The following is a 12,332-nucleotide window of genomic DNA, read 5'->3' on the forward strand; positions in this document are numbered from 1 at the left end:
AACCTGCAATCCTCTCCCTGACCTCCCCGCCCCCACCCCCACTCCGGCCTATCACCCTCACCTTGACCTCCTTCCACCTATCACATTTTCATTGCCCCTCCCCCAAGTCCCTCCTCCCTACATTTTATCTTAGCCTGCTTGGCATACTTTCCTCATTCCTGAAGAAGGGATCATGCCCGAAACGTCAATTCTCCTGTTCCTTGGATGCTGCCTGACCTGCTGCGCTTTTCAAGCAACACATTTTCAGCTCTGATCTCCAGTCATCTGCAGTCCTCACTTTCTCCTCAAAATAATTTCCTGAAAGGATTGGTTCTTGTATGTCCATGATGAAAAGGTAGATAGATGAGGTGGCTTGAACTATGGTTGATAAAGGTTTTTGGAGCTTCCTACCAGAAGGATTACAACACAAAATTTTCATTTAGACATGTTCACATTTCACTTTTGACAATGATGTCTATTCTGATGTTAGATTGTAAAATGTGGGTTTTGCAGTGATTCGTGGTTGTCTAAATGGTTTTGTTGAGAGAAACATCCACTGGTTGAACAAACCTTTCATGACAAAAATTCAAAATGATCGGAGGACCGCATAAGAACAGACATTTATCAAGGGAGGTCACCAGTTCTAATGTCAGAATCCTGTGTGAGTGGATTGTATAGGTCTGAGATGAAATCGGATTGAAACTTGTTAAAATCATTCAAAAAATGTGGGATATTCAGTGCACCTGATGGCACAGGAGGTCATAGTCATAGAGATGTACAGCATGGAAACAGATCCTTTTGTCCAACCTGTCCATGCTGAACAGATATCCCAACCCAAGCTAGTCCCACCTGCCAGCACCCGGCCCATATCCTGCCAAACCCTTTCGATTCATATACCCATCCAGATGCCTTTTAAATGTTGCAATTGTACCAACCTCCACCACTTCCTCTGGCAGCTCAACCCCACACACACCACCCTCTGGAAAAAGTTGCTCTTTAGGTCTTTTTTATATCGTTTCCCCTCTCACCCTAAACCTATGCTCTTGAGGTCTGGACTTCCCCACTCCAGGGAAAAGACCTTGTCTATTTATCCTATCTATGCCTTCGTGATTTTATAAACCTCTATCAGGTTGCCCCTCAGCCTCCGCTCTGGGGAAAACAGCCCAAGCCTATTCAGCCTCTCCCTTTATTGCTCAAATTCTCCAAGCCTGGCAACATCCTTGTAAATCTTTTCTGAACCCTTTCAAGTTTCACAACATACTTCTGATAGGAAGGAGACCAGAATTGCATGCAGTATTCCAAAAGTGACCTAACCAATATTCTGTATGGCTGCACCATGACTTCCCAACTCCTGTACTCCATGCTCTGACCAATAAAGGAACGCATACCAATCTCCTCTATTCCTGATGAAGGGCTTTTGCCCGGAACATCGATTTTCCTGCTCCTCGGATGCTACCTGACCTGTGCTTTTCCAGCACCACTCTAATCTAGACTCCGCCTTCACTTCTATCTACTTGCGACTGTACTTTCAAGGAGTTAAGAACCTGTGTTTTAAGGTCTCTTTGTTCAGCGACACTCCCTAGGACCTTACTATTAAGTGTATAAGACCTGCTAAGGTTTGCTTTCCCAAAATGCAGCACCTCTCATTTATCTAAATTAAACTCCATCTGCCACTCCTCAGCCCATTGGCTCATCTGATCAAGAACCCATTGTAATTTGAGGTATCCTCCTTCGTTGTCCACTACACATCTAAGTTTGGTGTCATCTGCAAACTTACTAACTATACCTCTTAAGCTCACATCCAAGTGAGTTGTGAAATGATATGATTAGTGACTGCTAATGAAGATGAAACTTTTATTGTCACACTGTTTGTTGAATGGAAAGTTAATTGGATTTGGAAGTGATTTTTATGGGTTTTGACATGCATTTAGTGTATGCTGTACTATTGATTATTTTCTGTACTCAAAAGCTATAAATTTGTATATATGGCTTTTTAAAAAAATTGAATGTTCAGAAATGTCTGTCTCTGGTAGTTTTCATAATTTACTTTTGGTTTAATTTGATCTATTTTTGGGAGTGGGTTTGGTAGGAGAAGTCTCAGAATATGGGAGAGTATTGGATTTTGCAAAAATGTTTTGTGTGAAAGTCACTTCCCTACTGTTGACTAAAAATTGCCTTACACCCATGTAAGACTTTAATTTACTGAAGTTTTTCAGTTTTTGTTAATTCCTTATTCATGAAGTTGTGTAGGCATGAATTAGACATTGTGCTACCTATGTTGGAATGCAAATCATATTAATAGAGAACACAACAAGTCTGTAACTGATAGAAATATTACCTCAGTTCCTTCTCCAATTCTTGCACCATATTTTGTCCTAAGTCTCACTCTGTAACTGTTGACCAACATTCTTTTCTTTGCTACGTGTTCTTTATTTCTCTGTTCTTCATCTCTTCAGAAGTTCTGAACATTTTCAAACATAACTTGTCATTAACTCATCCATGCTGTCAGTTATTGGTTTTAAGACCCAAATTTCTCAATGTTCACAATTGTCCATCAACGATAAAGCAGCCTGTTTGGTACTCCATGTTCTACTTTAAACATTCACTCCTTCCACCATTGCAAGTGGTAGCAGTACCGTTGTAAGGTACATTTCAGTAACTGACCAAAGATCTTCGAGTGGAACCTTTCACATTATCAAATTACAACCACCTGAAAGGATGAGCCCACCTGATGCATTGGAGCACCATCAGCTGCAGGTTTCTCTCCAAGCCATACACCATCCTGATTTGGTTTGATATCACCATTCCTTCACTATCACTGGGTCAAAAAGCAATCTGTAGTAAATGCTGACCTAGATGTACTCTGATCCTGTGAAATAATGACAAAAACTTAAGTTTTAGATTCTAATTCATTGTCTGTGACTAACAGTCAACTAACTGACCTGTAGTGGAATTCTGTTCTTCCATCCTTTCTTGATTGAAGACTGTTACTTGCTGTCTTCCCCCACCCACCAATGCTTCTTTCAAGAACCTCTGCAATCCTGGAGCGGCATACTCCTGGAAATAAATCTGTCCTTCTGACAATCTCTCTATGAAGCCAAATAATGTTTATTAACTAACACTAGGACTTTTTAAATGTTGGCAATCTACAGTTCAACAGAATACATCATATTGAACTTAACACAGTATAACGTTCTATCCTAATAAGTGCATCCTCCAACCTTGTGAGCAATGGTACAAGAAATTTGATAACATTTGTACCAGATGTCAATTATGTTACAAATGCAAAATAAATAATTGGTGCCTTTTGAGAAACCTTTTAATACTGGCTGCTTCTCGCGTTAAGAGCTGTCACTTAACATTTCACAGGTTATTTTAATTCATTACATTGCAGCAATGATATGGAATGATCCAGCCAACATTTACTTAAAACAGAACACTTATCTCTGACAATATCAACAATAACAATAATCCTTCTATGATAATGTGCAACCGGAATTGCATGCAATTGTGTGTGGTCTGCCAAGATTGATAGAGCTTTCATATTATTTTCAATTCCATCCATCTGGAAATAAAACTTATTTATTTTGCTTTCGTTTGGTTTTTCAGACCTGTGGAGCAACTATTAGGGATTGTATTCAGAGCTCCCATTGTTACGCCTAAACTTGCACTTTCCAAGTAATTTACCTCATTGTTCTTCCTCGCAATATCTACTGCCAGACTTATTGATGTTTAAATGTAACAACCAATTATTTATCCATTCTCCAAGTTTAGTAATTTTATCCTCTAAATTGTTGCTATCCTCCTCAGCATTGACAACATACCTCTCCCTATTTGCTATTGCCTTAAAAGTTTGGGCATTGTGGTCCCGATCTTTTTGATCAGGGTGAGAAGCCCTAATTTTGATCATGATTGTACATAAAGAGATATAATTTGTTGCCTTTTCCAGAGTAGTTTCTGTCTTAAATTCAAGGCCAAGAGTATTCCAATTTGATGCAGTGTATTCAAGTCCCAGAATCTGATTTGGGTGAGGAGACATGTTTACACTTAGGCAGAGTTGGATCAGCTTTTAGTCCCTTTTCTCTATCCTGGTGAGCTACTTGGGTAAGTGAGCCAGAACTGTCAGAAATCTTGGACTCAAATTCACAGTAGAGGATGTTTTTTAGAGGGCTCTTTGGTAATCGTTCATGGGAAGTTTCAACTTGCTGTGCAATTCCCATGGATTTAGCTATATTGAGACATCTCCACACACAATGTTTGTCTGTGCTGCTGCAAAAATCATCTTCTTTCTGGAAGACTTGGTCCTATGTTTTTGGTTCCATAGTTCAAATTGTTAATGTAAATTGTGAACAGCTGTGGCCCTAATACTGAATCTTGTGGAACGTTGCTTTCCAGCTGCTTGCCACACTGATGACAATCTGAAGAACTTTATTCCCATACACTGCTTTCTGCCTTCAAACCACTTTCCCATGACTCCATGTTCTGAGTTTTATTCATTAAGGCACCTTTGATAAAAAGGTGTTTTAAAAATCTCTTCAGACGTAATGTAACATAACTTACTACATCTACTTTGTTACCACCTCAAAATATTCAACAAGGTTAGTTAACCAAGATGCTTACTTTTAAATTCATGCTGACTACTTTCTCATTATCTAGGTTTTCCTCAATTCTTTTATTTGAGAACTTAATTACTTTATTTCCTACCACAACGTTAAAATGGCTGTGTTCTATAATTTTCTGATCATGCTTTGTCTTTTCTTAAATATAGAGATTACATTAACTGTCTGGCAGTTCTCTGGAACTATATATGTTCGTAGTGAGTTAATAATTCTAAATATTATTACATCTGCTTTCTTTTCACTAGATTCTTTGAAAATCCACCTGTTGCACTGAGAAGGTGGGAGGAGGATATTGAATCAATAAGTGGGATATTGATTTGTCTTGCATAATATAGACCACCTGCATTAGGGTTAATCTGTTACAGCTATGTTCATTAGACAAATGATGATTATTCCATTATGGTACTGAGTTGAGTCATGTGGTTGGTAGAGTGTTATTGGGGTGCCTCTAGTAACTGGTTTTACTTCTGGCCTGCTTGTCTAACCGCTGTGATATATGATACTTAAAGAATAACCAAGATAAGTAACTTCATATAGGGTCACACAGCATGTAAATAGACCCTTCGGTCCAATCATTCCATGCTGAACATAATCCCAAACTAAACTAGTCTGACCTACCTGCTCCTGGCCTACATCCCTCCTAACCTTTCCAAATCATGTATTAATCCAAATGTCTTTTTAAATGTTATCATTGTAACCCACATCCTCCACTTCCTCAAGAAGTTCATTCCACACCTGAAGCCACCACCTGACTTTATTTAATCTCCTCTCATCTTCAAAAATATACCCCATAATCTTGAAATCCTGCATCCAAGGGAAAAGACAACTACCATGAACTCTATCTGTTAGCCAAAAAAGATTGACACCAATAATCGCTATAAAAGGTGATGACAAACTCTTCTCTTGCTCTTTCCAACACGGTGTTGATAAGACTGGATGTTTTAAACTCCTGGTCAGTGCTGAGCACAAAATGTCGGCAGTAGTTGCATTGTTGAGGATCATTGGAAATAGATTGGCTTTTGCTGGTTTAATGTATGGTACAAACATCACCTGGTATTTGCCAGCCTGACATGGGGGAACCTTCTTCATTGCAGATGAATCATGAATGAAGCTGACTGCTGTGAAATTGTGAACATTCCACCACATATGTTTGTGATAAAGATTATTAATGAATTAAGGGAAGATGGTTCTAAGCTCTCTTTTTTTATAATTTTGGACGAAACTTTGTGATCAACTTCCACAGATTTTTTAAAAAAGTGAAGCTGAAGTATAAATCCATCTTTAATGTACAATGCATGTCCTGAGTGCTAATCATACATAATAGGTAGTTAAGTTTGAGACATCATTGTAGGAAAGGTTATCTTCTTAGTTGTAATTGTTGTGACTTTATTAAGTGCCCAATAGTTATGTTGTGAGATTCTTTTATTCCCCTCCTCTATTATGTGCCATTTGGTTGCTATTTCTATCGATAAAAATGGAAATATAGGTATTTGCATGTATTGTCCCATTGAGTAGCCTTTTTGTATGGCCGATGTGGATATTGGGTAAACATCACTTGTGCATTTTCTGCTGCTTGAGCTAGGCAGGCAAGTTTGGCATTTATTTCATAGAACATAGTTTAGATCATGCTGCAGCAATGAATCTTAAATTTTTACAGTTCAACCTAAAATGTAACAATACCATATTATTAAGCAAGTATTCTTCACTCTGTGCTAATTATGATGGGTTACTCCAGAAATCAAGCTGAAACTGATTTGTTCTGGAGGGCTACATTTACAAATCTGACATGCCATTATTTGTAGCAGCCCTTCCAGAATGAGGGTTCTTTTACCTCCTCTTGGAACTGCGGCACTGTTATCTGTACAAGATAAATAAACAAAGCTGAAGGAATTTTGAAGTCATAACTTGACTCTCATGGAATTTGCACACATGATAGAGAGGCATCATTTTACAGTAATCTCCTCCAGCCTCACAACCCGCTGATATCATCTGGGTCTCCTGAGCATTCCTGATTTTAATCGTTCCACCATTTGTGGCCAGTCTTTAGCTGCCTAGGCGCTGAGCACTGAAATGTCCTCCCTATGCCTCGATCACCTTTTTAAAGATGTTGATTAAAAGCTTTTGAACATCTGAACTGGTATCTCTTTGTCACATTTTGGTTTGATGCTTAGGTATTTATCTAAGCGTGCAGTGTAAGTTTTTTTTTGTGATGCTAAAATTATTGTTCTAGACAAGGTTTTTAATGCTAATATTCTTGATTTATTTGTAGCTATTTTTGTTGTATTCTTCGAGACTAATACCGGTGTTTTTATTGTGACGTCTTGTTTATAGTCAAAGGGAATAAAGAAGATAGCTTATTTTTATTCATACTCATTGCCTATAGCAAATTGCATCATCTTCTAGCTTGCTTTGAATGTCCTTTTTAAACTACACACATTCAACCAATTTTCTCTCACTCTACAATGGCTCAGCATTTGTTCCATGACCTACAGTATTTGATCTACATAATGACAATTTTACTTTGAATTTGGGGTAAAATTCAAATGCAAACCATCATGCATCCTGTTAAATTGTCATCAATTGCAGTGTTTCTCTTCTATTGAGTAAACACACTGACTTAGATTTTGCAATGATCTCTGGTCACTATTACTTCATTGAAACTGAGAATAACTTTGCGAGTTGGCAAACGTGGAAATTGATAATTGGTCAACAGTTATGCTTGCCTATTCCAGAGGATGCACTATCATTGAGTATTCAGTGAATTGTTCAAAAACTTCCAATTATTAATCTCATTGTAATAATAGCCCTTTGGAAAGTTGCACCATGTTGAAAGAGCTGTAACTGGGTTTTTAATAACACAGTAATTTCATAATTACTGCTAAGCATCAAATTTTGCTATTATCTTAATCTAATCATATTTATTAATTTGCTAAAGTAAAAGTGAAGTAAGTTGTGCTCATATTAATTTGTTGGCTAAGAATACTGCCCAATTTCTATCATTGCTGATGTACTTAGATTGTATAGAGAGGCTAAACTACATGTTTATTCAACACAGTAATCTGTGATAAAGGTGGGACCTCAATAGTCATGTATTCATATTTCATTAGGAGATAGAACCTATACATCACAGATCGTGCTGCTCTATAGCCTTACCATCATGTATAATCTGTTAGTGAATAGTTTGAAATAATATTCACTAAAAGTGTGGTCCAAAACCTAGAAGAATCCATTTGGGAACAAATAACCCCTTGGGTTGGCACTAAAAGCTTCCATGGTGGAAGAAAAAGACTGTTGCACACACCTTTTTGGGCATCTTTCTTCTGTGAGTGCTGTTTCTTTGCCATTGGATCTCACAATCTAGTCCAATATCTCCTTCTTGATTTGAGGTAATTCTTATGAAATTGCATGGTCAATATTTGAGCAATGATCTGGGGCAAATGGAGTAGAATTTCCTAATCTACAGAATATTGTTTGACTAAATTATTCTAAATAGCATGTTTATATTACTGATACTTGTTTATTTGGAAAATAACTTAGAATTCTCACCTGAGTGTTTTATATTTACAACATTACAGATTTAAGTTACTTGTAGAGTTTTCTCAATAAAAATTTCCTGGGATTACAGTTATCCACTTTCTGAAGGAAAATTCCTTTATAGATCGTTCTGCTATAACATGACTGTTGTGTTCCTCTGCAACCTTGTGCTGTGGAAAACAGCTATAGAAAATTGCACTGTAGTAGATAATTAATTAAAAATTGATATTCTCTTTCATTAGAAAGTTCATGTTATCCAAATAACATCCACAATTTGCCAATCGCATTACAGACAATTTGCTCTGAAACGCACATTATAGCAGAACGACCTGTAATAACTTGTATTGTCACTTGTAGTAAAGCAAATAGTAAGTGAATTTTTTTTTAAACAAACCACAATTTAGTAACCATAATGGCTGAGTACAAGCCTTTGTAGATTCATTTGAATTCTGAAAGGCATTGTTGGGTAAAATTTGAGTAGTTTTAAACTTTTAGAGCTTGTTTGGACATGATGAGTTTCAGTTCAGTGCTTTTTATCTGGTGGATATGAGGTACAGGCTGGTTAAAATGGATTGGGAGAGTTTTTCTGCTACTTTCTCCTCCTCACTTATCAAACTAATATGTTAAATTTCATGTGATGAGGATACCCAGTCTAAATTGTTCACTTTTGAATGATTATGTTCAGGTTCTAATTATGTTGGGTTCTGCTCCACTATTTTAACTTCAGTGGTGAGCTACAGCCTGCTAGTAGTTCCCTTACAGGAAAAGAAGTGCTGGGAACAGCAGCTAGGATCAGTGGAGGCCCAACATTTGTTTTAGTTTACCTCCTAGGTAAAGTGCAGATGGTGTATTCCTCTAAGCCTGAGTAGAAAATATTGAGCTTCTCACTGACAATTTCTGTAACTCCAGGCCACCCATGAGTATGGTCATTGCTACAAACTGTGCCTCTGACAATGGGCTTGAGCCACCTTATTCTACCATTCAGGCAGTCAGTTGGTGTCACCCTGCTTGTTGCTATGGTTGCAGAGTTGACAAAAATGTTATTCAACTGCAGTAGAGTTTCTAAATCAGTTGAACCTGCCCAATATCACTACTGTTGTGGTTCTGTTCGCCGAGCTGGGAATTCGTGTTGCAGACGCTTCGTCCCTTGTCTAAGTGACATCCTCAGTGCTTGGGAGCCTCCTGTGAAGCGCTTCTGTGATGTTTCCTCTGACATTTATAGTGATTTGTATCTGCCGCTTCTGGTTGTCAGTTCCAACTGTCTGCTGCAGTAGTCGGTATATTGGGTCCAGTTCCATGTGCTTATTGATTTGAATCTGTAAATGAGTGCCATGCCCCTAGGAATTCCCTGGCTGTTCTCTGTTTGACTTGTCCTATAATAGTAGTGTTGTCCCAGTCGAACTCCTGTTGCTTGTCATCTGAGTGTGTGGCTACTAAGGATAGCTGGTCATGTTGTTTCGTGGCTAGTTGGTGTTCATGGATGCGGATCGTTAGCTGTCTTCCTGTTTGTCCTATGTAGTGTTTTGTGCAGTCCTTGTATGGAATTTTGTACACTACATTGGTTTTGCTCATGCTGGGTATCGGGTCCTTCGTCCTGGTGAGTTGTTGTCTGAGAGTGGCTGTTGGTTTGTGTGCTGTTATAAGTCCTAGTGATTGCAGTAGTCTGACTATCAGTTCAGAAATGTTTTTGATGTATGGTAGTGTGGCTAGTCCTTTGGGTTGTGGCATGTCCTCATTCCGTTGTCTTTCCCTTCGGCATCTGTTGATGAAATTGCGGGGGTATCCATTTTTGGCGAACACATTATATAGGTGTTCACATTCAACAACTAAATATATGAACAAATCAACGGCACACCCATGGGCTCACCCATCTCTGGACTCATAGCTGAAGCGGTAATGCAAAGGTTAGAACAAACAGTCTTACCGCAAATTCAACCCAAACTCTGGGTCAGATATGTAGATGATACCTTTGTAATCATTAAAAACACAGAAATAGAGAACACACACCGGATCATCAACGCCACACTCATAGGAATCCGATTCACTAGAGAGGAAGAAAAGGACAACCAACTCCCATTCCTAGACGTGATGATACAGAAAACACCGAACGGAGAATTCACCATAAAGGTATACAGGAAAGCCACACACACAGACCAAGTCCTAAAAAGCAACCACCCCAACACACAAAAGAAGTTGCATCAAGATACTGTTTAAAAGGGCCACAACACACTGCAGTACACCAGAACTGCAAAAAGAGGAATAAGAACACCTATACAATGTATTCGCCAAAAACGGATATCCCCGCAATTTCATCAACGGAATGAGGACATGTCACAACCCAAAGGACTAGCCACACTACTATACATCAAGACCATTTCTGAACTGACAGCCAGACTACTGTGACCACTAGGACTCCTAACAGCACACAAACCAACAGCCACTCTCCGACAACAACTCACCAGGACGAAGGACCCGATACCCAGCATGAGTAAAACCAATGTAGTGTACAAAATCCCATGCAAGGACTGCACATACACTACATAGGACAAACAGGAAGACAGCTAATGATCTGCATCCATGAACACCAACTAGCCACGAAACAACATGACCAGCTATCCTTAGTAGCCACACACTCAGATGACAAGCAACATGAGTTCGACTGGGACAGCACTACTATTATAGGACAAGCCAAACAGAACAGCCAGGGAATTCCTAGAGGCATTGAATCTGTGAATGAGTGCAATCAATAAGCACGCCGATCTGGACCCAATATACCGGCCACTGCAGCAGACAGCTAGAACTGACAACCGGAAGCGGCAGATACAAATCACTATAATTGCCAGAGGAAACATCACAGAAACGCTTCACAGGAGGCTCTCAGGCACTGAGGATGTCACCTAGACAGGGGATGAAAGGTCTGCAACACGAATTCCTAGCTTGGCGAACAGAACCATAACAACGAGCACTCGAGCTACAAATCTTCTCCCAAACTTTGATATCACTACTAGGCAGGAGAAAGTGAGGACTGCAGATGCTGGAGATCAGAGCTGAAAATGTGTTGCTGGAAAAGCGCAGCAGGTCAGGCAGCATCCAAGGAGCAGGAGAATCTTCGTTTCGGGCATGAGCCCTTCATCAGGCACCCTGAAGAAGGGCTCATGCCCGAAACGTCGATTCTCCTGCTCCTTGGATTCTGCCTGACTTGCTGCGCTTTTCCAGCAACATATTTTCAGCTCTATCACTACTGGGCAGGCATACTGTTCACTGCATTCCCCACCAGGGAGTTGAAGTCAAGCCCAGTAATTAAAGCAATCTAACACTATGAAGGAGTATGGTAAAATAGAGAGCCATTTAAGGTGATGAAATATTTTTGGCGCAATGGTAAGGTACTTTGGATGGAGTTGGTATATGTTGCTGCAAAATATTAGCATCCGTGCATTAAATTACTTTGTGAGCAGCACAGTATCGTTCTTGTTGGCTAGTAGCTCAAATTGTTGAAGAATCATTTTTAACTAAAACCTGACCCTGTTCTCATGAAAGTAGTAGACAGTCATTATTATCTGTTTCATTTTAAATTTCTAATTTAAAAATTCTTATTTTTATTTATTTGTAGAGATTCTTCTGGTCAACTACTTAAATCCTGAAATTGAATATTCTTGTACGTTGTCCATCAGAGGTCATGACACAACATTGAAATGTCAGAGTATTCCTATAATACATGGATCAAATGAAGTTTACTTTCCCTTAATTATGCTACTTGTGAGAGTAAAAACAAATACAAATTACTAACGAATTGAGACGTGAGGTTAAAAGTGTTTATGTGTAAAAGGGTGACTTTAGACTTGTGGCTTTGGATATACTCTTTTTTTTCCTGTGTTCTTGGATTAGTTTTTGATTTGCAGTAGACTGACTGAGATTAATTGCAATAATTACTTAGCAACCAGTTATTGTACCATGTGATTTAACAGAAAAGCCAGTAAAAGACTAGAGTCTCAGAATTGTTGAATGTTGAAAGACTTGCACATTTTGGTAGTGACCTGCCTCTGAGCCAGAAATTCTGAGTTCAAGTTACACTTCAGAACTTGATAACTAAGGAAGGTGCATTCAGTACTAACAGTCTGATTTGTTAACACTTAGATACTTACTGCTTGCCCTTGGTGTTGCAGGAAAGTGGGAGAGATTCCTGTTCAGCCTTGTGATGAA

The 12,332-nt window shown here is 38.8% G+C and overlaps 1 protein-coding gene across 5 annotated transcripts in view; it reads left to right on the top strand.

The window, feature by feature from the left end:
- pdlim7 (PDZ and LIM domain 7) overlaps positions 1 to 12,332 on the top strand; it is a 142,316-nt gene that overhangs the window by 9,618 nt on the left and 120,366 nt on the right. Inside the window, exon 1 of one of the 5 annotated variants that reach the window (XM_043703725.1) lies at positions 6,706 to 6,790. The exons of the other annotated variants lie outside the window; for them this stretch is intronic. The gene's annotated coding sequence lies outside the window, so the exon portion shown is untranslated. Of the gene's footprint in view, positions 1 to 6,705; positions 6,791 to 12,332 lie in introns of those variants that run through there. 5 annotated transcript variants of the gene reach the window in all.

Source organism: Chiloscyllium plagiosum, chromosome 14 (assembly GCF_004010195.1).
Source record: "Chiloscyllium plagiosum isolate BGI_BamShark_2017 chromosome 14, ASM401019v2, whole genome shotgun sequence".
Taxonomy (NCBI): domain Eukaryota; kingdom Metazoa; phylum Chordata; class Chondrichthyes; order Orectolobiformes; family Hemiscylliidae; genus Chiloscyllium; species Chiloscyllium plagiosum.